Source organism: Nyctereutes procyonoides, unplaced genomic scaffold (assembly GCF_905146905.1).
Source record: "Nyctereutes procyonoides isolate TBG_1078 unplaced genomic scaffold, NYPRO_anot_genome, whole genome shotgun sequence".
In the NCBI taxonomy this organism is placed as follows: Eukaryota; Metazoa; Chordata; class Mammalia; order Carnivora; family Canidae; genus Nyctereutes; species Nyctereutes procyonoides.
The window spans coordinates 5210805-5223795 of NW_026575148.1; the positions used below are offsets into that span (position 1 = coordinate 5210805).

Below are 12991 nucleotides of genomic sequence, written 5' to 3' on the forward strand. Positions count from 1 at the left end.
ACAAATCACAGGCCTAAACTGATGAATCCAAGACACCCATTAAGCAGCCCAGTGGACTAGACTGAATATGAAGAACCCAGTTAATTTGGTCGTATTCTAACTAGATTGACTATGAGCTACAAATGATGAAGGTGCTACTCTGTTAGCAAGACCCTCTGTCTTTCATAGAGCCTTAGGAATCACAGAAAAAAGCTATTTCACATGTTTTGACCACCAAATGTTTACTCAACACATACCTACTATGCACCAGGCACTGTGCCAGGTTCCAGGAACATAGAGATGGTCCCTCCAAAAAATTTCCCAGAACATGAAGTACATACCTACAATGTAGTAAAATATAGTTTCATAACTCAGATTAACAAATATCCAGTATCAGGAGTTTGGGGGCAGGGCAATTCATCCTATTAAGGACGAATCATGTAATTAAGTCACTGGTCAAATTAGAACTATTCCTTACTGAGGAGCAAAATAAAAGTTTTGGGAAATTAAGTAAAAAGGGAGAGTATGAGAATTCTCATCAAATTCTTTAGGGAGCAATATAATGTCCCATTCAAAGAACACTTTAAATCCATTTTATATGGAGCAACATTGTTTATTCAATAAGAGGGAAACGGCACTTCACAATTCATTTCTCAAATGCCACACAGTGCTATTGGCAGTATATAGTGGCAGCTTAATTAAGAAGCCTGTTGATGTTTAAAAAAAAAAAGCTGGCACATTTTCCATTCAGATGGACACCACTCAAGACAAAGACATGTCTATTGTTGCTTCATACATACAAAAATGTGTTACATACACCACATAAAATGTCTAATGTCTACAGTCATATTAGCATCTTAACACTGGAAGAATCATGACTTATTCCCAGATCAGAAATAAGTCTTCAAAAAAAAAAAACCATAATTTTGTAGTATAGAGGACAACACATGAATACCAAAATAGCCAAAGTTTCCTACAGAGTCATTGCCCAGGTCTCTTTTGCCCCTATCCCAACCCTATGCTGGGTCCATGAACAACATTCCCAAGTTTGATACAAATCTCCCCCTTTCCCGAAGCTAATAGCTCACATGATGTCAGGCTCCTAAGGCACAGAAGGTAGAGGCCTACAGAGACAACATATGTAATTCACCTACCCACTCTGCAAGAAATGTACAAACACAATATATTTTTCAACAGATAATCTATAGCTCGGGAGTGGGGGGAGAATTGAATTCAATTAATTCCAAATCTAATGTGTTAATATCTCTAAAGTCTACCAAATATTTACAGAATGAATAAAATAAATCCTACCTATCAAAAGTCCAAACAAATGGAATTAAGATGTCCTTAGTTGCCCACATTAGACTGTTTTGTTTTGTTTTTTATTAAAGGGATTTAAAATACTTACAGAATACACTTTTCCATTCATTTGTTTTCTATCTTAGAACACACTTAATTAAGAGCAGCAGGGAAAAAAAAGTGCCCTGAAACTAATTGTAAATCCATTGAAGGCAGGAAACACATCTTACTTGTCTCCCTCATTTTCCCTCCCCTATTTTGTGCAGTGATTCACCCATAGTAAGTACTCAATTAAGTTGAAAAGGCAATGCATGTTTCAATTCACATTAATTTGGAGGGGCTGCACTGATTTGAGGAACAGCTGAGACAAAAAGGATAGGTTCAATCTTCCCTGATTCCTGGCTAGTGAGGCACACTGTCTTGAAAACTTTGCTGAAGCTTGTGTAACACTGGCATCATTAACTGCTGGCCACTGTGGCATTCTTAATGTCTTGATTTGTTTGCATTTTTGCTGATGGTAACAAGATGATTCTCCAACGGTTGTCTTTCCAACAAGAAAATGTGAAAGGTGCTGTGAAGCAGGTATTCAGTGAAGCAGGTATTCAGTCTACCCCTGTCCTACAGACAGTGTATCTGTGAACAAAATGGAAACAAATCATTAATCCAAGACTTTCTAAGAACAACTTTTCAGAAGTACAACAGTTGGTCTTCTGCTGATCACTAAAATTATTTAGCTCAACCCTTCAAAAGTACAACCAGGATCTTTTATGGTAATAAGGCTGGTTCGAGTTTTCTCTCCTTACCTTATATAACGACCTTAAAATCCATGCCACCGCAGTTATAGATCCAAGCCCGATAAAATAAAAAATACTACACACCTGTACCATTTTGAAAACAGAATTTTCCCATTCAGGTAAGGAACCTGTATTTTCTGTCCTCACCTCTAGAAATAGGAATAAAACCTGTCCTGAGGTTCCAAGCCCTATCCATTCACGAAGAGGGAAGTCCATGCCTATGTCCCATTATGGAGCCTCAGAGTGGCTGGCTGAGAACCAACAGCCGCACACAGCCCCCTGCAGTGAAGCCCTGCAGCCAGATAGGAGCGCTCTTCAGTTAGCAAAGGCTCAGAACTAACCCAGGTGAGTAAAAGAGGTTAGGGATAAACACTTCAAACATCTCCTCCAGCAACCAAGGCCCCATGAGAGCCACACACACAGACCCAGGTAGGCCCCACCTAAGGCTTTTCAGTCATGCTCAGGCACACGTACACTATCAACACTATCTTAGAACAGGAAAGAAAAGCATCTTTGCAAGGAATATTTCTATCCATTCACCTGCTCAAGGGCTCTTTTTCTCTGAAATGTCCCACTGCAGACCCACCACAGTTGAGATACAAAGCCAAGCTTACACAAGTAAGTTGAGATACAAGATACAAGCTTACACAAGTAAGCTTAGCCTTATTAACACACTGATTTAATTTACTTCATTTCTTTGGGTTTTTAAAGAATAGGCCAAAGGGATACGTCAGTTGAAAATACCTGTCAGCTCTACTCGACTTCACAGTGGCCTGGCCTATTGCTGGGGGAATGGGGATTGGTTATTTAAGGAGAGGGAACTTTGCTCTCTGTGAGTGGGCAAGTTTCCTAGGCTCACTCTTTTGCCACCCCACCCCCTCCTTGCATGTCCCAGGGGATCGGGATCCTCACCCTCCTGAGGCTCAGCTCGGGAAGAAAGAACACAGAGGCTTCAAGATTAGCTGAAGCTGCTGTTTGCCCAGCATCTCCCACCCCACCCCATGTCTGTGAGCCCAGGTCTGGTGTGAGTGTGGGAAGATGATTATAGCAAGGGATGCTGGAAGTGTACTCAACTAGGGTGGGACTTTTCCTTCCGATGGTGCACTGAGCAATAGAGGTGGTGAGAGGTGAAGGGTGAGAGAGCCATGCTGCTGAATTCTGGTTGGCATTCTCCCCTTGTGCAAGATGGGGAGGCTGCGAGTGGGGCAGCCTCTGCGTGGTGTGGCTGGGAGATAAACCTAGAGCAGAAGCACAGTTATCCCGTTGAATTATTTGAGCAAAACACTACTGTAAATAACTTTTGTTTTTGTCTTCTGTCAAATAAAATTGTTTTGGGTTTAGAAGAAATACAACACCTTTCAGCTCAGGAACAAAAATGTCAAAGTACATGAGCATTTAAAATGGACCCGGAATCATTTTAGGTTCTTCTTTCCCTATCCATTATATCAAACTTGTCATTGAAGCCTCTTCTTAATTTGAAATGTCTTTTGCAGCTCCCTTTGCTTCTGAATTTCTACTAAGTCCTCCCCACCCCTTTGCCAAGCCCTGTTCTCCTCAGCCTGGGATATGACAGGCTCCTAGCTATGCCTCCGTCTCCTGTGCTGTAGTCAACTCCTTCCAAGTGATGCTACCTCCACCGGGCCTCTGCTTCAGCCATTCATTCCAAGATCTGTCTGAGGTAGGGCCCCTGAAGGATCTACTTAAGAGGCTCAGCACAGCTGTGATCTTCAATGCATCTTCAGCAGGCAGGCAAAAGAGAAGCAAGCAACCACACACACACACACACACACACACACACACACACACACACACCAGATAGCAGCAACGGTGTTCCTTTCTTGGCCACAAATGCACTGAATTGCCCTGAGCTTACTCCACACAGCTTCATCATCATTCCCCCATTGCCCTGCTAACTCCACACATATTGGCCCAGTCTCCTGAACTGTTTGCCCTGGCTAGCTTTCCTTTTTCCTTCAAGACCTTGTGCCTTGCCCTGTACTTCAATCTACTTGAGTAGGGCCCTGATACCACCGTCCACGAGTCTATTCCAGAACTCAAGCTGCCGGCTGGAATCCAGCTATGATTACATTGCCCAAATTCCAAGACAGCACCATTCCTGACTCAGTCTTACCTCCTCTCCACATTCTAGTTAACCAAATCTCCTGCTGAACTGGATCTCCTCAGATCCAACACTTCTTGTTCACTGAGGACTAGACTGCTGGCTAACGCGAGCACAGCCAGGTTCCCAGTCGCTGTGATACCTGGTCTTGACTTCTCTTGTTCCCTGGCAACCTATGTTGCTGAGATCTTGCAGAGGAACCCCAAACTCCCAGCTTAGACAAATTTCTATGTAAGAGGCTAGTTATAATATCTACAGTGTCTTTACAATACAATTTATTTATTCATTCATTCAATTAGTCAGTAATTTATTAATTTATCCTCCCTTTGTCCCATAAAAACTTAGAGGTTAACACTAAGTTTAAAAGAAAAAAACTCACCTGACTATCTATAGCTTAACATATGCCTGATTTTTGAAGTATCCCACCATCCTATTCCACTTCATTCCCTAGTCTCCAAAATTAAGTCTCTGCCTCAGGTACATAAGTTCACTGACCTCTAAGCTCATTATGAATCTTTGTTCACCCCCTCCTTATTGCCTTCTTAATAAGTTCCTTTAATCCTTTGGCACCTCACTTGTGACATGATCCAGAAAGCCTTCCCCAAGAAACAAATACACATTGATTTATCCCTTATCTGGATTCTTTCTCGAATAATCAATAACACATAGTTCAAGTGCTTTGGTTTTCACTAAATGTTTCATGTACATTAGCTTCCCAGACAGACAATCAGTTCTTTGAGGACCAGGATAAAGGCCATGTCCTGTATGTGTTATAGTGCCTTCTAAAGCAAAGTTCCACTTCCCTCTCTCCCCACCCTTAATACACTCCCCAAACCCACACCCATGAAGGAAGAGAGGTAAGGAGACTGAATCAAGTTACTGGACTCAACTAAACTTCTTAATAGGTGATAGAGCTTTGGGTATATGGAGAAAAAGGTTAAAGTTTCAACTTCTGTAGGCTGTTCCCTCTTTGTGGGGTTCATCTCTTGGAATCCTCATTCTCTGCAGATTGCTTCTCTCTACTTCCATGTGCCAATGAAGCGAAACAGGTCTAGAATTGCCTCCCACTTGGTAGATGATCCCCAATAACTCTTCCCCAAGATAAGGCTTAGGACAAACTAATTGGACCAGCTCTAACGTAAACTTTTCTTTCTCTTTTTTCATTTTTCTCCTGCCTCATCTAGTCACTAGTAAAGTAGGACCTAAAGAGTTGGACCCAAGAAAAAGAACCAAAGACATCTATCTGTCTGCAAGACACAATATTTCCAAGCAGCTCCATATGGACAGCTAAGTTCATATGAGACTGCATTAGGCTTGGGTGTTGGGGGATGAGGGGTGGGCAGCACCAAGGTAACAAGAATGTTATGAGGTCTTGAGGTCTACCCTGTGCTTATCTCCTCCTGTGGCCCCAGAAGATACCTAAGTAAGGATCTGTGGGTTCATCTCAACGTAACTACTAAGTATATTCCTAAGAAATATTCTCAATACTTGTTAATTGATTTTTCTATGGTAAAAGCCAAAATTTTATCAGTATAGATCAAGAAGGGGCACCTGGCTGGCTCAGTCAGTAGAGCATGTGACTCTTGATCTCAGGATCATGAGTTTGAGTCCCACATTGACCTACCTAAAAAGAATATATAAATTAAAAAAAAAAAAGAATAGACCAAGAATTCTAGGAAACCCTGAAGTTCAGGGTCAGGATTGTTTATGATTTATGTATTAAATACATGCTTTACTCAAAACCTCAGAGTAATTTTATTTCTATAAAGCCATCTCTCTATGAATGCATCTCTTACAACACAGAACTCTGAGTTTGAGATCTTTTTGAGTGAGAATGCAAACAAGATAAATCCCAAGGGTTTTGCAAGGCTTTCTGCCAAAGATTAAAGCCAGTGGGGGCTCTTCTATTGTGAAATTTTGAATTAGCATTTGTAGATAACCAGAGTCCTCTGAAGAAGCATGTACTATTCATAATATCTCACATAATGTATTTAAATATATCATACACATATCATATGTACAAAACCTTGATATACTACTTGGAAAGAAATGTATAATGGATGTAAGCATATCCCAAAGTCATGAGATCATTTATCACTTGTCTAAGTCTATATCAAAACTCCATTTTGAAACAATGTTCTTAATTATCATTTGATGCAGAGACTGTCAATTGTCCCTTAATACCCTATTCTCTCCTTTTTTCTTTATTAATAGAACTCCTGAATTTTGAGAAGTACATGGCCCAAAGATATACTTTCAGACCTTCCCGGCAGATAGGTATAGCTAGTAAGATGCGAGTAGAAGTTAGAAGTGCAACATCTAAGAAAATGCCTTTATTTTTTCAAATTTAAGCTCAATTAGTCAACCTATAGTACATCATCAGTTTCAGATGTAGTGTTCAGTAATTCATCAGAGTTGTATATAAAACCCAGTGCTAAAAAGAATGATTATGAGAGCATATGGGTGCTTCAGTTAGTTAAACATCTGCCTTTGGCTCAGGTCATGATCTCAGCATCCTGGAATCTAGCACTGTGTCCTTGTTGGGCTCCCTGCTCAGTGGAGAGTCTGCTTTCTCCCTCTGCCTCTCCCCACTCTGCTTGTGCGCTCTCTCTCTCTAAAAATAAATAAATAAAATCTTTAAAAAAAAAAAGAATGATTATGTATCTTCAGACATGTGAATGAAGCCAACACCCAGGGATGGCTGCGTAGTAAAAAAGAAGTTTATTTTTCCTTTACCCGATTGTATACATTTAAGCAGTCCAGGGCTGATATGGCATCTCTACAATGTCAGGAGCTCCTTCTAGCTTGTTTAAGCCACTATTTTTCAAAGTCTCTTAGCCGAAACATAAGCTAGGCTGCTGTAGCAAATACAGCACTGTAATTCTAGCTCTGCCACGTACTACCTATCAAAACTTGGACAAATTATTTACACTCTATGAAGTTGTTTTTGTCTATACCTACTTCATAGATTGTTAACAACGTGAGACTCTCTTTTTTTGTTTGTTTCCCATTATATCCCCAGCTTCTAGCACAGTGTCTGCACCTAGTAAGAATTCAATAAAAAAATTATTATTGCTATTCCTGTTGATACTCCAAATCTAGACACATAATGCCATACCTTAACAACTAACTATTAAGCAGTTCCAATAAAGATCTGAATAATGCAACTAACCAACACTGTGTGCATTAGAGTGATCACATTTTCTGACCCAAATCTTGGAAAACATGGTCTGACAAAGGGTTTTTTCTGACTTGTGAATTTATTTATATGAAACCTCTTATTCGTTAAACCATTGGTTGTCAACCTAATGAACTGATTTTACTTTTTTAAAAAATTATCTGCTTAAATCAGGCATCCCTGGAAAGTCAAAGGCACATAGCTCCAACATTAATGGTTCTGGCCCCTCTAGTTCTAATTACAAGGCTCTACTGTACATGCATATGATAGGGGGAAAAAACCAAAACCTGATTTTTATAACATGTTTATGGATGTGAATTTGTATTGCAGTATTTCAGAATCTTGAGAAAAATCATTCTTATGTTTTCCCAAAGGAAGATGGGCACTTCTTGCTTCTGCAAAAATAGCATGGATGAGAGTTTTCAGTAAAACACATTTATTTCTATTGAAGAGCACTTAATAAACACACACACCTGGCTGCTTTCACTTCACCATGAGTACCACCCATTTGCCAGTCATCGAAGTAATTCAGTCTGATCTGTTAAGGTGATGGATTCTGACAAACTGTGTAAGCCTGTCATTAGGGGAGGATAGATTCCAGTCTCTATGCAGGACATTATAGTGCTTACATTTCTCATCTATACAGCCTATGAAACACACAGGGAAGGCAAGATGAAAATAAAACTGAACATGGACTTAACTGCTACTCTCTCTCCAATGAATGATATGAGCTGATGACCAGTCCACCACATTCTCTCTCTGTATATATATATATATATATATACAGAGAGAGAGAGAGAAGACAGTTCTATTCTGACTGATATAAAGGCCTCTCAAAAAGGACACAAAGATTATGCACAAATCGATTATTCAGTAATTTAAGTCTAATTTAAAGCCTTGTGCTTCCACTTTTAAAATATTATTCTTTCCTCTTTCACTCTACCTATATATAGCCATTTTGCTTCTCTATAATTTTTTACTTATGTATTTAAAAATCCTCATCTAGAATGGAGATTATATCAAGAGTGAAATTTGTTAGGTGAATTGAAGACGAGTCTAAATTAACAAAAAGTGTAAAGTACGGACTGTTGTCCAAAAGATCATGATAATAGCAACAGCTGATGTTTTGAGAGTTTACTACATAAAAATCAGTAGGCTGAACACTTCACATGCATTATCTCATTGAGTCCTCATAAAAGTCCTGAAGCAGGTATTATCATCCCATTTTTACAAATTATAAAATAAAACCTGAGAGATAGTAAGTAATTTGTCTAAGGACATGTAGCTAATGAATTTCAGAAATACTTTCAAACTTTAGTGTGTTGGACTCCAAAGCTCTTTATCACCACATCAAAGTGCTGAGTGTTTCCTTCAATCAATAATAATAATAACAACAAAGCAATACTTCAGATTAGGTTAACAAAACTCTAAAGTATGGAAGACTGTTGCTTTAGTGAAAAAATGGTGTTTGAAATTAGCTCACCAATTATATTAGGTAGGTAGTTATTGCCTGACATTTATGAAGTATATACTTCACATCAGACTCTTTCTAAACATTAAATCTAATCTTCACAGCAGCCCCATAAATTAGGTAAACTATCTCCATTTTATAGGTGAGGGAAAAGGAACTCAGAAAAGCTAAGTAATTTGCCCAAGGTCACGTAGATAGAAAGTGGCACTGTCCTTGGACTATGCCTTTTGCCACACTGCCTCATTACTTCTCTTCAAGGCCTTTCTCTAGAGTGCTTGAAAAGCTTGCTTTATAAAACAATAGTGCCATCCCCCTTTAACTGTATTTAATGTTATTTATTAGCTCAGCAAATCTTTGATTCAGAGACAATGCAAAAGTAAACTTTAACCCAGCCCTGCTCTCATTATCATAAATTCCAAATTTAGTGAGGTACATGTTATGGGTTTTACTGTATATAGAAAAGAGTTTAATAGTCACTTAGTTCTCCTCTATCTCCATTAACAAATGTAAAAAGCCACACAAAGGTGAAGGAAGGAAGAACAGTGACCTCAAAACTAAAACAGGTTAAGTGTCTATAATTTGTACTTCAGCAAAAAGTCTTAATACATGTTGCACAAAAAGTGCAATACAGTACATACATATGCCAATATGTTACAACAAGTTCAACTCTATAATTTTAAGCGCTCTATTCATCAATTAAAGAAAATTAATCCTAATCAGATGTTCATATTAAGGAATACAGCCATAGCAAATCGGCAATAATAATTAAAAGTCCATTTCAAATCTCTTTGGTGAGCAGTGAAATGATCTAATATAGCCAGGCAGCCCTGGTCTTTTCTGCAGTGTTGTACAAATATGCACATTAAGTGAAAATTCCTGGATGTTTAATATGGTCATCTTTGCTACTCACACTGCACTTGTTTCTAATGAAGACATGCTTCCATGTGCACCATGAATGGGAAAAATGGACAAGTTGTGATAGTCAAGCACATGTCTGCTCTGAGGGCCAAGTCAGAATTTTCCCACCTAGGTCATCACAGTGTTGTAAAGATTCCAAACAAATCCTACCTGCTTTGGACAGGGCTACCGAAGCAGGCAGGATCCTTCTCTCTGGTTGCATCATGCTTTGTTTTTTTTCTCTTCTTTAGCTCAGCTTGTAAATGAGCTGTTGTATGCCTCTCTTACAGCAAAAGAAATAGCCTTGGGATAGAAGTAAAACAATCCAGGTTAAAGACAGCCCAACTCTTTTAGGTCCCATGCCCCATGAGGTACATGGTAGAACCAGATTTAAGATCATTTGTAGTTTGGTTGGACTCAACAAGGCATGTGCTTCCTAGTGATAGTCAAAGCTAAAGGTGGCCAGTGTGCTGAGCCATCTGAAAGGATGGGTCTGCAGCCTTGGACACTCAGAGTGAACTAATTTCCCAATGGTACACTACATAAAGTATAAAAGTATAAAATTCCTACCATATGAATGGAAATTAATCCAAATATCTGAGACTGCCATAACTCTGATAATCCTCTATCTTGTACTGGTTGGTTGGTGTGCAAAACAAGCTCACCAAAGAGTTATGTTAGGATTCAGTCTTTCACTTTCACTTTCAACTCTTGGCCAGAGCATTAAAATTATCACTATTTCTTTAACAATTTATTTCAATTTCAAGTCACTGGAAGGCATTACTGGGGAGAATATAGATTCTCATTCACTGAACTTTTCAAAGTCAGAGTGAGTGTGGGGTAAAGTCTGAGCTCTCTCAGAATCCTTCCCATCGTGAGTCTCTGATCACTACCAGTCAATTAAATCCTTTGAGACATCTAGCAATTCCAATTCTAGGACTCTGTCCTACAGAAATACTAGCACAAATTCACAAAAATAAAAACAGTATCATGTTCACTACAACATTGTTTATAATCTCAAAAGTGTGAAAGGATCTAAAGCGCCAGCAGCTGAGGAATGGTTTATTAAAGGCCATTTAAACCACAGAATACAGTGCAGCCATTAAAAATAATAATACAGGGGCACCTGTGTGGCTCATTCAGTTAAGCTCCTGCCTTTGGCTCGGGTCATGATCCCAGGGTCCTGGAATCAAGTCCTGAATTGGGCTCAGCAGAGAGCCTGCTTCTTCTCCCTCTGCCTACCACTCTGCCTACTTGTGCTCTCTCTCAGTTACATAAATAAAATGTTTTTAAAATCATTAATAATAATAATACATGTCTCCATTTACTAATATAAAAATGTGTTTGTGAAAAAGGGAAGATGCAGAACAAAACACAGAGTCTGTTACTATTTTTGGAAAAATACAACTGTGTATGTCTACAAATAAATGTATACAGAGAAAGAGTATATGAAACAAAAACACCTGTTTCAGAGCTATATAGGTGTAAGTATAGAGCTATGCATATTTCTGTTACGTGATACTCAGGTAAAAATATTTCTATTATATACTTATACATACATTTGCATATGCATAGAAAAATCATATGAAGAATTAGTCAGCTTGGGTTGCTATAACAAAATACCATAGACTGGGTGACTGAAACAACAGACATATATTCCTCATAGTTATGGAAGCTGGGAAGTCCAAGATCAAGGTGTCAACAGATTTAGTTCTTAGTAAGGGCTGCTTCCTGGCTTCTATACAGCAACTTTTTTTCTAGTCCTCAAAGGTGCAGAAACAGAGATAGAGGCCATGCCTCTGGAAAATGAGACTGAGAAGGAAGACTAACTTTCTACTTGTACACACTATTTTATTTAGGTTTCTAAGCAATCCACCAAGTTGAGACTTTCTTCTTCTCCTGGATTGCAAACAAATTAAGAAATATTATAAAAATAAAACAGATGAGAGGCTAGGATACATCTGTTATTACTGATTGAGACTAGGGTAGAGGGGGTAATAGCCAAACAAGCCTAACTGTTTTCACTACAGAATTAACCCATTTCCACAGTGCTGGGCTGGGGTGGGCTCCCAGTCTCAGAAAAAAAAATGTAGGCTCCTGGTAAGCAGGCCCTTCTCCAAGGAGGAAGGTGGCAGTAGGCTACGCTGGACCACTTATTCACCCCAAATTTACCAGTTAGGTAAGTTGCTCTCTCTCTCTAGGGCAGAGTGATGAGCAGTCTTTGAGAAAGTTGGACCTGTAGTGGCTAAATCTAGACTACGACAGGTTAAAGAGTGAATGCTGAGAAAGCAAAGGCAAAAAAGAAGTCAAGAAGAAAAAGAGAAAACAGAGTTAGGGAATACAGGGAAGGAATTCTCTCTCTCTCTCTCTCTCTCTCTCTCTCTCAAGGAAGAGGCCAACAAAATGTCAAATGTGGAAAAGGGGAGAAGCAAAATAATTTACAGCAAGAGTCTAAGCACAGTGACAGAATCATGGACACAAGTGTAGTGAATGCTTCTTATGGAGGCATGAATAAAAGGGAAGGAATAGAAAAAGCCTCAGTGATTTGAGGCAGAGATGAAGGAAGGGAAGTTGAGTTCACAGCACGGTACCAGTTTTATAAAAGGGTAGAAAGAATCTAGGGCTAACGCCAGGCAACAAAAATTAAAATTGCAAGGTGCCACAGGGCTGTTGTGCTAAAGTTACAACAAAACTTAGCAGAGCCGAGACCCATTTATAAATGTTTTATCATACTGTGAAACTTTTGAGAAACTGTGATTTATTATTTATAAGACATGCTATCTAAGCAATATAGATAGATATACTCGCTATATCATTCAACATCGTGCATCATAATATTAGTTGATTCGCATGCTCCTTTGTCCCTGGGAACCCTAAGAAATAAAGTTTTTCATAAATAACAGTGGTTTTAAGCTTGACGGGCCCTGTGCAATTTTTCATCGCAATTCTGGCTACCATTACAACCGTATTTCCCAAGTCACAATGCAGTATAAAGTAAAATCAAACAGAAAGAAGAAATCGGTGGAAAGATGCATAGTCTAAAATCTGGCTCCATACTTTTAACTGAAACTAAAATCTCTGAACAAGAAATGTTTTCATTCCCACTGATCTATTTCCAAGCCCTGGTGGTCAATGGCCATAGAAGTTCTGGCAAAACAATTTTTCTGGTAAACTGATTGCTGTGAGCTAACATAAGTGGGGAAAGCTGCGTTTCTTTCAACAGGCCCCGAAGTTTTGTTTTATCAGGTTTTAGA

At 39.0% G+C, this 12991-nt stretch overlaps 1 long non-coding RNA gene across 1 annotated transcript in view; it reads right to left on the bottom strand.

The window, feature by feature from the left end:
- Nucleotides 1-596: 596 nt before the first annotated feature.
- LOC129501678 (uncharacterized) overlaps nt 597-12991 on the bottom strand; it is a 141242-nt gene continuing 128847 nt past the window's right edge. Inside the window, exon 6 of the long non-coding RNA XR_008662791.1 lies at nt 597-1911. This is a non-coding gene — a long non-coding RNA (uncharacterized LOC129501678). The remainder of the gene's footprint in view (nt 1912-12991) is intronic.